The sequence below is a fragment of the Ursus americanus genome, chromosome 5, assembly GCF_024610735.1.
Source record: "Ursus americanus isolate L20-20 chromosome 5, mUrsAme1.1.p, whole genome shotgun sequence".
In the NCBI taxonomy this organism is placed as follows: domain Eukaryota; kingdom Metazoa; phylum Chordata; class Mammalia; order Carnivora; family Ursidae; genus Ursus; species Ursus americanus.
This window is the reverse complement of record NC_142131.1, coordinates 65,805,512-65,817,669: the sequence shown is the minus strand read 5'-3', so window position 1 is coordinate 65,817,669 and position 12,158 is coordinate 65,805,512. Positions and strand designations below refer to the sequence as shown.

The following is a 12,158-nucleotide window of genomic DNA, read 5'->3' as shown; positions in this document are numbered from 1 at the left end:
GGCCTCTTTGGGGAGGTAGGAAGGCCACTTTTCTTAAGGGGGAGAATTCACTTAGGGGCCTGCATTCTGAGGTTCAAGAATACCTTGTTTTATATAATGGTGATGTTGGGGCACAAATTTGGGTAACAGAATAGCAGAATTTGTCTTGAATGTGAGAATCTATTTCTAACCAATAGCCAACACAATACTTAAAGATTAAGCACTTGAGGCATCTCTTTAAGCTGGAGTATAACAACACGGGGGGCCATTATCATTATTCCTTGTTATACTGTGGTAGTTCTGACCTACGCAATAAGACATGAAACTAAAATAAATGGTGTAAGTACTACAGAAGAGGATTATTACCTAGAAGTGTCAAAATAATTTGCTGAAAAAATCTTCATAGTTTGTAAGACTCAGCAAAGCACCTGAATACAAGAGGAATATACAAATATCTAGATAATCCCAAACATATGTAGTTAGAACACAGAGTGACAAAAAAGAAATTTCACTGATCATAAAACCTACAGATCTTCCAGGAATTGCTCTTCTAAGAAATATGTACAATGTCTATGTAGAAAGTGACAAAACTGTTCTAAGAAATAATAATAATAAAAAAAACCTGGATAGATGAGGAGCCAAATCTTAGCTCAGGACTAGACAAGTGATGTTGCTAAATGATGGAAATAAATTGACTCATCTTACATTAACATATAGGTTTAATGTAATTACCTTCAGGAGATTGCGGTATAAAGTTTATATTACTTCTCTAGTGCCCAGAACAGTGCAGGGTGCAAAGGGAGAACTTAATTCGGGGCAAATGAGTTCTATTTCTAGGAGGCAGGAAATAAACAATGAAGTGGGTGCATCTCGTGTGTTTCTACACTTGTGCCTTTTATAATCACTCTGTGAGGTATCAGAATCCGCACTGCACAGAAAAGGACACTGGGACTTAGAGAAGTTGAGTGCATTCTTGAACTCGGGGTCACTCACTAGATTTCAGATATGAGTTTATAAGGGTTCTTCCGTAAGGGTACTGAAGGCAAGTGCACCTTTAGTCTTGTAGATTTATTGCCTGTTTCATAGTGAACATGAGAGTTTTCTGAATGGTAGCTTTCTTTGATCCCATAAGAATTCCATGCCAATCCAACACTGGTTACATTCCATAAAATGATAGCATCAAGTCAGGAGGAAGAAGGCCGTAATATTCAATTGTCTGTAACCAATGTGTTAGGAGTCACCGTCTTTCATCTAGACAGTACAGTTGCATTTCTAAAATGACATCTATTACCACATTAGAGGCAACCCATAACAGTCCCTTATAGAATGTTTGTCTCAATTGTGGTTATTTAATGTCATTATACCAAATTTCAAAATGTTCCTATGCTAAAGAGACACAGGGAAAGACTAGATGAGTAAGAGCTCATTTTCAAGTTCTAAGAAGCCAATGCTTCATTTTCTCTCTCTTTTTTTTCATTTTATTTTTTATTTTTAAAAGTCTCCAATTTCCTGGCCTTAGGAATTGCAGTCTCCTTTCTAAAGGAAAGGCTTTCTTAAATTCTATTATTTATGCAGGTAAAAGTCAATCAGCTTTAGAACAAATTCTTCAGTTATTTGACACCACCCTGAAATGGCTAAGTGGTCATGCACATATATTTTTGATGAACTTACTGTAAAGAGGAAAAATAAACATATGACTTTCGCACACATGCAAAGACACGTGTATGTTCCTCAGGTTAAAACTTTGTATTAAGTTCTGGCTCAGGGAAAATTTAAACAGCTGAGCCGTAAACCCACGAATCAAGAGGTCAGACTAAAGATGCTGACAGATTCTTAACTCCAGCTCTACCAACAGCCATGACTTTCAAAATGTAGCAAACTACCAGAGACAGCGACGTGTATCTTGGACAGGGTCCTAAGCAGTTAAAAGGGCTAGGGATTATTTTATTCCAAACTGTGGTTACATTTGCGGTTTCCAACTATTTGTTAGCTCCTTTTTTATAGGCACGGGGCACAGTTATAATGATATGCAAACAAAAGAAAAAATAATTAGCAATATCTTTTATTGTTCTAATTTAACAATATTAAAACAACACAATATTGCTTTGGAAGAGAGTGGTGGAAGGCAAACACTCTTAAACAGAAATTAAGTACCAATATACTGGCATATTATTATCTACACAACTTGGCTAGATTACTTTCCGTATCTCTGCCGCAGGGAAGCCGTGTATGCAGTGAGATAAAGAAATCTAGAAAGATGTGTGACATTTCCAGAGCTGCTTTGACACTAGTAAGAGCTGAAGGCAGAAGTTCAAGTACATGGAGCCTTATACACAGCGGGTATTCAACACTTGTTGCCAGAAATTCAAGGTAGTTGAACAAATCAAAACACTGACACACTTTCTTAGAAGAAGCCTTCAGAAAAACAGAAAACTAATTCTAAATAATGACAAACACTGACTTCCCTTTTGGAGTCATGAGTATGTCACCAGCTTCAGCACAAGAAAAAAAAAAAAAAGATGGACAAAGTAAATGTGACAAACCCTAGAATAATTATTGGATCTGGGTTCTGGGAACATTGGAATTTATTGTACTATTATTTCTATTATTGTCTATTTTTGAAATTTTTAATGATAAGGTTTACTTTTTTTATTTTTTAACTTTTTTAAAGATTTTATTTATTTATTTGACAGAGAGAGAGAGACAGTGAGAGAGGGAACACAAGCAGGGGGAGTGGGAGAGGAAGAAGCAGGCTCCCAGTAGAGCAGGGAGCCCAATGCGGGGCTTGATCCCAGGACTCTGGGATCAGGCCCTGAGCTGAAGGCAGATGCTTAATGACTGCGCCACCCAGGCGTCCCTAGTGATATAGTTATTTTAAAAAGGTCATCACTTCAAGAATACAGCATGTGATGATCTCTTCACTTCGTATGTGTTTGGGCACTTGTATTACACCTGCTTCAAATAGAGCTACAAATACTTCCAACAAAATATCCACAGTTTTTCACTGCACTTGAGTTGCACTCCATTGATGATGCTTTGGGGACCCTTCCTACAGCTGCAGTATCTGCGGAACACCGGGGTTCACTTCGTTTCGGATACAGTCTATGCAGGGAAACTGCGTCACTGGACTCCCGTCCACAAATGACCAACGGAGTTCCTTCTGAGAGTAGCAAAATGACACGAAGCTGTTGACACACTTTGACAGGAGCTTTAGAATACTACAGACCTGGACTCACCCTGACTATAAGCTAAGTAGAACAGTAAACATAATAGATTTGAAGGAATCTGGGAGGAAAAGAGATCCGGAGATGTCTTCATAAACTAGGAAAAGCTACTGAGACCCCAATTTCACGTGGCATAACCTCTGTTTTTAATCTTAATTCAGTGAATTATCCTAAACTAGTCACTGCACATTTTTTTCTGAACTTGGCACAACCTCTCTGGTCACAGAAATCAAATCGAAGGCCCTAGCAAGTTTCTTTGCTCTTCTACCCCAGTGACAGGGCTAGAAGGCAGGCGCTTAATGGCTGAGCCATCCAAGTGCCCCTCTTCCTTTTATTTCTTAACACACAGGATCACTATGCCCTATCTCACTGAGTCTCTCAAGCAGCCACCTGATTTGCTGGGCCTACCAGCCCACTTTGTTCCCATCAAATCCATCCTATTGGGAAAGACTTCCGGGAGTAACCAGGCACCTCATCAACTTCACTGTGTATCTGAAGCCATGATCCTGTTTTCTAGATTGGAATTCCCCCTTTGTCCCCTTCCCAAACCTGCCTGGCCCTTGGCAGTATTTGCCACACTCGTGACCACTCCAGCCTGCCCTTTGAGGAGTACTTATACTTCCTGTGGGGGGTAACTCCAACAGAGCCCGGCTAATTGTACCCTATACTGAACAAGTGACTTAAAAAAAATGGGATAGTTCTGGGGCGCCTGGGTAGCGCAGTCGTTAGGCGTCTGCCTTCGGCTCAGGGCGTAATCCCGGCGTTCCGGGATCGAGTCCCACATCGGGCTCCTCCGCTGGGAGCCTGCTTCTTCCTCTCCCACTCCCCCTGCTTGTGTTCCCTCTCTCACAGCCTGTCTCTCTCTGTCAAATAAATAAATAAAAAATCTTAAAAAAAAAAATGGGATAGTTCTGATGACTGATGCTAGTATGTGTGTGTTAATTTCCGTCTGTACCTGAAAGGTAGTCACATGTTCTAATCAGGAGTTCCAAGGTCAGAGGTGGTCAGCTGGCATTTAATCAACAGGTTCACTTCACATAGGTGGCTTAAGAGTCTCAACTCTCTTCAGAACTGATTTATACTGGAGTTTTAGACATATTTGCATAATAAACGTTAAGAATTGCTTATCATTGTTGAGGTTAGTGGATTGTTAATTGGCAAAAAGAGATCACTGAAACAGGCTCTTCGGCAAATTCAGTGGGACCCAAGATATTGTGGAAACACCGTCACATCCCACTCCCTTTCCTAACACAGGCATGAGTAGAAATTGAAAACTCAATCGGTACCTCAAGCATGATAGACAGTTAATCTTGTGTCCCACTAGAGATTTAGAAAATTTTGATCTCCAGACTCTAACATATGATCATCTGCATCCTCCAGCTATAAAATGATCACATTTGCTTTAGGGTTGTTTTTTTTTTTTTTTTTCCAGTACCGGAAAGGACATAGGGATCGGACTATATTCAGGTTGCATAACTTTTTGGGTCTACCTGCTAGTAAATCTAAATGTTGCAGAATTCAGTCAGGCACCTGCTTTCATTATAATCTCAGAGAGGGGTTGTGAGCAGGGGGCGGGAAACCTCATCCCCTGTAACCTCACACAGCTCCTGCCATCTACTAAATTGGCTTTGTTGGTTTATAACAGGGTGCCATCCCCCCACACATATTTTATATATTTTCATAATTATATGTCTACCTATCTACTTACCTACCTACCTACTAAGGCAAATTTCTTGGTTTCCAAAACCTTCTTGCTCAGGAGTTGGCAACCCATGGCCCACAGGCCAACTCTGGCCCACTGACTGTTTTTGTCAGTTAAGTTTTCTTGGAACTCAGCCATGCTCATTCACTGACATTGTTGATGGTTGTTTTCACTCTGCACTGTCAGAGTTGAGTAGCTCTGATAGGGGCTGTATGGCCAGCAAAGCTAGAACCATATTTACTTTCTGGCTCTATACTTGAATATATATGAACATTTACATACCAATTTTTAAATTTCTTGCTGGTTTTATCTCAAAAGACACAGGACAAAGCGATCAAGGAAGAAGGCATGGTCCTGTAGAGCTGGCCTGATGGGAGGGGAACACAGGGATCTCTTGGTAGATGTATTTATACACAGACAGAGATGTTAGAAGGAAGCAAATAGAAGGTACGATTTCACTCTGAATGGACTCCCTCATTCTTTTGACTTTACTACGATTTAATTTTCAAGTCAGATAGCTAAAGCCACTCCTGGGCCTTACTTTGTGAAGGTCCAGGGGGAATTAGGATGTTTTGCTAGTTAATGATAAAGAGGAGACAAAAACCATCCATTCTCCTGAAACTGGGAATTGAAGCTGAGGCTAAGTTGTTCTGACTGCCTTCAGGAGGCCACCAATTGTTGTACATGGAGTATGCCTATGGAATGGAATCTTCTTTCCTATGAACTTGTGATATACAGCGCGGTCTCAGTAACACTTTCAATACATCCGTTGCATTCTCCTGGGTTTACTTTTCTCCACCTGACTGACCACTTTACTTGCCAACACCTCTTTAGCTTTGTAATTCAAATTGAGCAACCAAATACAGTTTACTCACACAGCCACCTCCTGATTCTAGCTAAGTCCTCGTGGCTGTCAAAGATGGCCATAGCTAAAATTACTATGTGAGCAAAAAAGTAAAGAAGGATCCAAGATGAATAGGATCACTGTACTGAAGAAGTAAACTTAATTCTTGATTTGTCACTGATGCAGAGAGTAGGGGTCAACATCGTCCTTGGCCAAATACCGGCAGCTGCAGAATTGAATTCATAATATTATTTCCCTATTTCAATGCTTTAGCCTCAGAGAGGAAGAAATCCTGCAGCTATGCTCATCCCACAGTATCATGTACACACACACACACACACACACACACACACACACACACACACACACATTTTTTACAAATATAAAAAGTATGAATGAGGTGTTTAGATTCATTCATTCATGACAGGCATGCTGCTAGAGATTTTGTAAGTCTACAGTAACGATTCTCACACGTATGTTCTTTTGAAGCTTACAGTCTAGAGACTCAACTCTCAGGAAAATGAGGGGCAAGATTTTGGGTTCACCTTGGTTTTTCTAGTCTTCAACTAGTAAACTTAGGAGAAGGGAAAACCAACCCTATGTCCATATTTTCTATTAGAGTTTCAGAATGTATTTCCTGGGTTTTAAAACTCTCTCTTTTTTAAGATTTTATTTATTTATTAGAGAGAGAGAGAGACAGCCAGTGAGAGAGGGAACACAAGCAGGGGGAATGGGAGAGGAAGAATCAGGCTCATAGCAGAGGAGCCTGATGTGGGGCTCAATCCCAGGACCCTGGGATTTCGCCCTGGGCCGAAGGCGGATGCTTAACGACTGAGCCACCCAGGCGCCCCTTAAAACTCTTTAATACTGAATTAAAAATGATTATGGTTAGGCTTTTCTTTCACTGTTAACAATATTTTGATTTTTACATGTGTTTGTTACATTAATTGAACATTCACAAATTTACTTTAGGGTCCCCTCAAGAGCTCAACTGCTGCATTTAGAAATCATGATACAACCATAGTTAATAATTTCTGTTTCAGAAAAACAGGTTGGTAGCAATGTGGACATTTACTTATTCATTCATTCACAAATAAGTTACTATGTGCCCGGCTCTGTGCTGGGGGCAGATATAAAGGAGAATTAAACATGAGGAGAAGGATGTGATAAACTAACTTACAATGACTGGAATGAGTCTCAACAGAGGCAAACCAAGGAGAACAAGGACATCCCATTCATAGTAACGGGGACTGGCTGATAGGATCTAAGATTGAATTCCTGACGCAGGGAGTAATCAATATACAATGATGTGAAGTGGAATGTGCATCGAATAAGAAAGAATGTGTGAAATGTCTGAAGTGAACAATTCAGTGTGTGACTTGTTTGAATTCTGCAGGTAATAGGTGGAAGATATTTCAATTGATTTCAACCAACCATGATAGACCATGAAATAGGAAAAATATTTAAGTCAGCAAGGTTAAACAGATCCCCTGTGCCCCACCTCGGGCGGTTACTTTATCTTTATAATTAAAAAAAGGACTCTGGGCATTTGTGTAGCATCACCTGGATTATTTGTTATGGAAAAAAAAACTATAAAATTCTGCAAAAAGCAAATTCTCAGAAAAAGGTAAAATCGTGACTGACATAAAAACATAAAAAGGAATGTGTTAAAAATTTAATCCTCTATGAATTAATGAAGGAACCAAGCAGATTTTATAATTGGCTCAGAAGAGAAACTTAAGAACAGACACACTTACAGATGAGAAATATTGCAATGTATGTACAAACGGAGAACAAACCTGGTTTTGGAGGTGTGGAGGGGGAAGTCAGTCGTTTTCTACAGGACGTGACTTGCATGTCTATAGATATGAGTTACTTTTTATTTTCCTAGAAGATACTCACAATTTATAGTTAATTATAAAATTGTTTCAGTGGAATCACAATTAGATAACCCTGAGGAGTATCCTTTAGAGTCCAGTCAGTGCAGAGTTTTCAATGAGGCACAAATTCCTTCCTACAATTCTAAACATGGAATCAGAACACTGCCCCCCCCCCACAGTGGTTAAGGATCATTAAAAACAAAGTGAATAGTCCATTCATAAAGTGAAAAAAATTCCAGACATTTAAAATGATGCTTTAAAAATGTCTAATACAAAGCACTGGACATAAGTGCTGGAAAACATTTGTTGAATATTGATTGCTACAGGAATGCTGTCATTAAATAAAAAAATTCAGTTAAAAACAGGAGATACAACAATGGAATCTTATATAGCAATAAAAATAAAAAAAAAAACACAAAAACATGGATAATCTCACAAACAGAACATTGAGCAAAAAAGTCAGGTATATAAGAATATATACCGTATGGTTCCAATTATACAGAAGACAGAAACACACAGAAGTAAGTCAGGATATTATAGGTTAGGCTCTGGATCACCCTAGTGGGGGTAGTTACTGGGGGTGAGCATGAGGGAGCTTCTGGGGTATTGGCCATATTCTATTTCTAGAGATGGGTGCTGCCTCTATGAGTATGTTTACTCTGAATTGGGTACCTTTTTGCATGTATGTTAATACTTACATAAAACCTTTATGAAAAAGGTATATATAATTACCTCTAAAAACAGCATCTAGGTAATATTCTACTTACATTGAAGATGTATATATACATCAATAGGAGTTTAAAAGCAATGTGTTAACGATCTCTAGACAGTAGGAAGTTTTACCTTTGTGCCTTAATTTAGACAACTTTATCTTTTAATACAATAAATCTGAATTTTATGTATTAAGAAAACCACAGGGACCCCCTAGGTGACTCAGTCAGTTAAGCATCTGCCTTTGGCTCAGGTCATGATCCCAGGGTCCTGGGACTGAGTCTCACATCGGGCTCCTTGCTTGGCGGGGAGCCTGCTTCTCCTTCTCCCATTGCCCTTCCCCCTGCTCGTGCTCTTTCTCTCAAATAAATAAATAAAAATCTTAAAAAAAAAAAAAAAAAGAAAACCACAATGCAGCTGTCATTAAAAAGGATATAGATTCCTTATCAGTCATGATGAAATTAAAAATTGGAATTATTTAGGCATAATAAATATCTCAATTGTATTAGTGATCTCCAGAGACAAAGAAGCAACATATTTATTATAGAGAATAGTCTATGTGATTATGGAGGCTGAGAAATTTCCCATCTGTAAGCTGGAGACCTGGGAAAGAAGGTACGCTAGTTGCATTCCAAGTTTGAAGGCCTGAGGACCAGGATAGCCAATGGTGTAATTCCCAGACCCAGAACAGAAGAAACCAGCAGGCCCAGCTCCAACAGCCATGCAGAGAGTGAATTATCCCTTCCTTCACTGATCTGTTCTATTCAGGCTCTGGATGGATTGCATGAAGCCCAGCCACACTGCTGAGGGTAATCTTTACTCAGTCTACTAATTCGAATGCTAACCTCATCCGGAAACACCCTCCCAGACACATTCAGAATAGCATACAACCAAATATCTGGGCACCCTGTGGCTAGGTCAACTTGAAACATAAAATTAGCCATCACACCCATCTTGTTAAATTTACTTAATTAATTCTAATGAATTCCCAATGAATGCCTACAAAAAAATTAAAGAACCTTAGCTTAGCGATCACAGATAAGCTCATGGTGCTCTCCATATTAAGTAGAGGTCATTAGTGTTCATCATTGTTGTGTAATGACAACGACTTCACCCAGAAACTAACGCTTGGCGTATTTCTTGACAATTCACAGTTACTATTTTTAAACATTCACACATCCAGGCATACCTCGGAGATACCGCGGGTTTGGTTCCAGACCAATAACAGAAGTATCACAGTAAAGTGAGTCAAATGAATCTTTTGGGTTCCCAGTCCACATAAAAGTTGTATTTACATTATACTGTAGTCTGCAGTAGTTTTATACAAAAAATACCCCAAAATGTACATACCTTAATTAACAAACACTTTTTCACTAAAAATTGCTAACCATCATCTACGCTTTCAGCGAGTCATTTTTTGCTGGAGGTCTTGCCTCAGTGTGGAAGGGTGCTGAATGATCAGGACGGTGGTTGCTGAAGGGCGGGTGGCTGTGGTAAGTTCTTAAGATGAGACGACAATTAGGTTTGCCACATCAATTGACTTTTCCTTTCACGAATGGTTTCTCAGTAGCATTTGGTGCTGTTTAACACTACGTCACACTTACCCACAGCTGAACGTTCAAAACTGGAGTTAGTCCTCTCAAACTCTGCTACTGCTTTATCAACTAAGTATGTCATATTCGAAATCTTATGTTGTCATTTCAACAATCTTCCTATCACCTTCACCAGGAGTAGATTCTATCTCAAGAAACCACTTTCTTTGCTCATCCATAAGAACCATTCTTTATCCATTCAAGTTTTATTAGAAGATTATAGCAACTTGGTCACATCTTCAAGCTCCACTCCTAATTCTAGTTCTCTTGCAGTTTCCACCCTATCAGCACTGACTTCCTCCACTGAAGTCTTGAACCCCTCAAAGTCATCCATGAGAGATGGAATCAACTTCTTCCAACTCCTGTGCATGTTGATATTTTGACTTCTTCCCATGAATCAACAATGTTCTCAATGGCATCTAGAATGGTGACTCTTTTCCAGGAGGTTTTCAATTTACTTTGCCCAGAGCCATCAGAAGAATCTTCTCTATGGCAGCCATAGCCTTAGGAAATGTCTTTTTTTTTTTTTTTTAATTTTATTTATTTATTTGACAGAGAGAGAGAGAGAGAGACAGCTAGTGAGAGAGGGAACACAGCAGGGGGAGTACGAGGGGAAGAAGCAGGCTCCCAGCAGAGCAGGGAGCCAGATGCGGAGCTCGATCCCAGGACCCTGGGATCACGCCCTGAGCCGAAGGCAGACACTTAACAACCGAGCCACCCAGGCGCCCCTTAGGAAATAATAACACTCAAAAGTGGAAATGACTCCTTAACCCAAGGGCTGCGGAATGGATGCTGTTAGCAGACATGAAAATAACATTAGTCTCATTGTCCATCTCCATCAGAACTCTTGGGTGATCAGGTGCATTGGCAATGAACAGTCATATTTGGAAAGGAATCTTTTTTTTTTTCTGAGTGGCAGGTCTGGACAGTGGGCTTAAAGTATTTAGTAAATCATGCTGTAAATAGATGTGCTGTTATCTCGGTTTTGTTATTCCATTTATAAAACACAGGCAGAATAGATTTAGCATAATTCTTAAGGCCCTAGATTTTCAGAATGGTCAGTGAGCATTGGCTTCAACTTAATGGCCATCAGCTGCATTAGCCCCTAACAAGAGTCACCCTGCCCTTTGACACTTTCAAGTGAGGCACGGACTTCTCCTCTCTAGTTATGAAAGTCCTACATGGCATCTTCTTCCAGTAGAGGGCTATTTCATCCACGTTGAAAATCTGTGGTTTGGGGCAGCCATCTTTGTGAATGATCTGAGCCGGATCTTCTGGAGAACTTGCTGCAGCTTCTACATCAGCACTTGCTGCTTCCCCTTGCACTTTTTAAAAAAGATTTTATTTCTTCTTTTGACAGAGAGAGAGAGAGAGAGAGAGAGAGCACAAGTAGGGTGAGCAGCGGGCAGAGGCAGAGGGAGAAGCAGGCTTCCTGTGAGGACCCTGGGATCATGACCTCAGCAGAAGGTAGACGCTTAACCGACTGAGCCACCCAGGCGCCCCTCCCCTTGCACTTTTCTGTTATGGAGCTGGTTTCTTTCCTTCGACCTCATGAATCAGCCTCTGCAGTTCCAAACTTTACTTCTGTGGCCCCTCACCTCTCAGCCTTCATAGAATTGAAGGGAGTTTGGGCCTCGCTCTGGATTAGGTTTGGGCTTAAGGAAATGTTGTGGCTGGTTTCACCTTCTAACCAGACCACTACAAATTTCTTCATATCAGCAACAAGGCTATTTCTCTTTCTTATCATTCATGTGTTCACTGGAGCAGCACTTTTAATATCCGTCAGGAACTTTGCCTTTGCACCTTGGCCACCTGTTAGATGCAACAGGCCTATCTCCTGGTCTCTTGGCCTTCACCGTGCCTTTCTCACTAAGCTCAAGCATTTCTAGCTTTTGTTTTAAAGTGGCAAACACACAGCTCTTCTTTTTCTTAAACACTTAGAGGCCATCGTAAGGCTATCACCTGGCCTAATTTCATTTTTGTGTCTCAAGAAATAGGGAAGCCGAGGGGAGGAAGAAAGACAGGGGAATGACCAGTCAGTGAAGCAATGAGAACATAACATTTGTTGATTAAGTTTGCTGTCTTATATGAGTACAATTCATGGGGCCCCAAAATAATTACAACAGTAACATCAAAGATCACAAATACAATAATAATGCAAATGTTTGAAATATCCCAAGAATCACCAAAATGTGACATGAAGACGCAAAGTGAGAAAGGGCTGTT

At 40.1% G+C, this 12,158-nt stretch overlaps 1 protein-coding gene across 1 annotated transcript in view; it reads right to left on the bottom strand.

Annotated features, from left to right (window-relative positions):
• The window catches only part of LOC123790410 (uncharacterized), a 404,586-nt gene that overhangs the window by 261,710 nt on the left and 130,718 nt on the right, over nt 1-12,158 (bottom strand). The gene's annotated exons all lie outside the window — the stretch shown is intronic.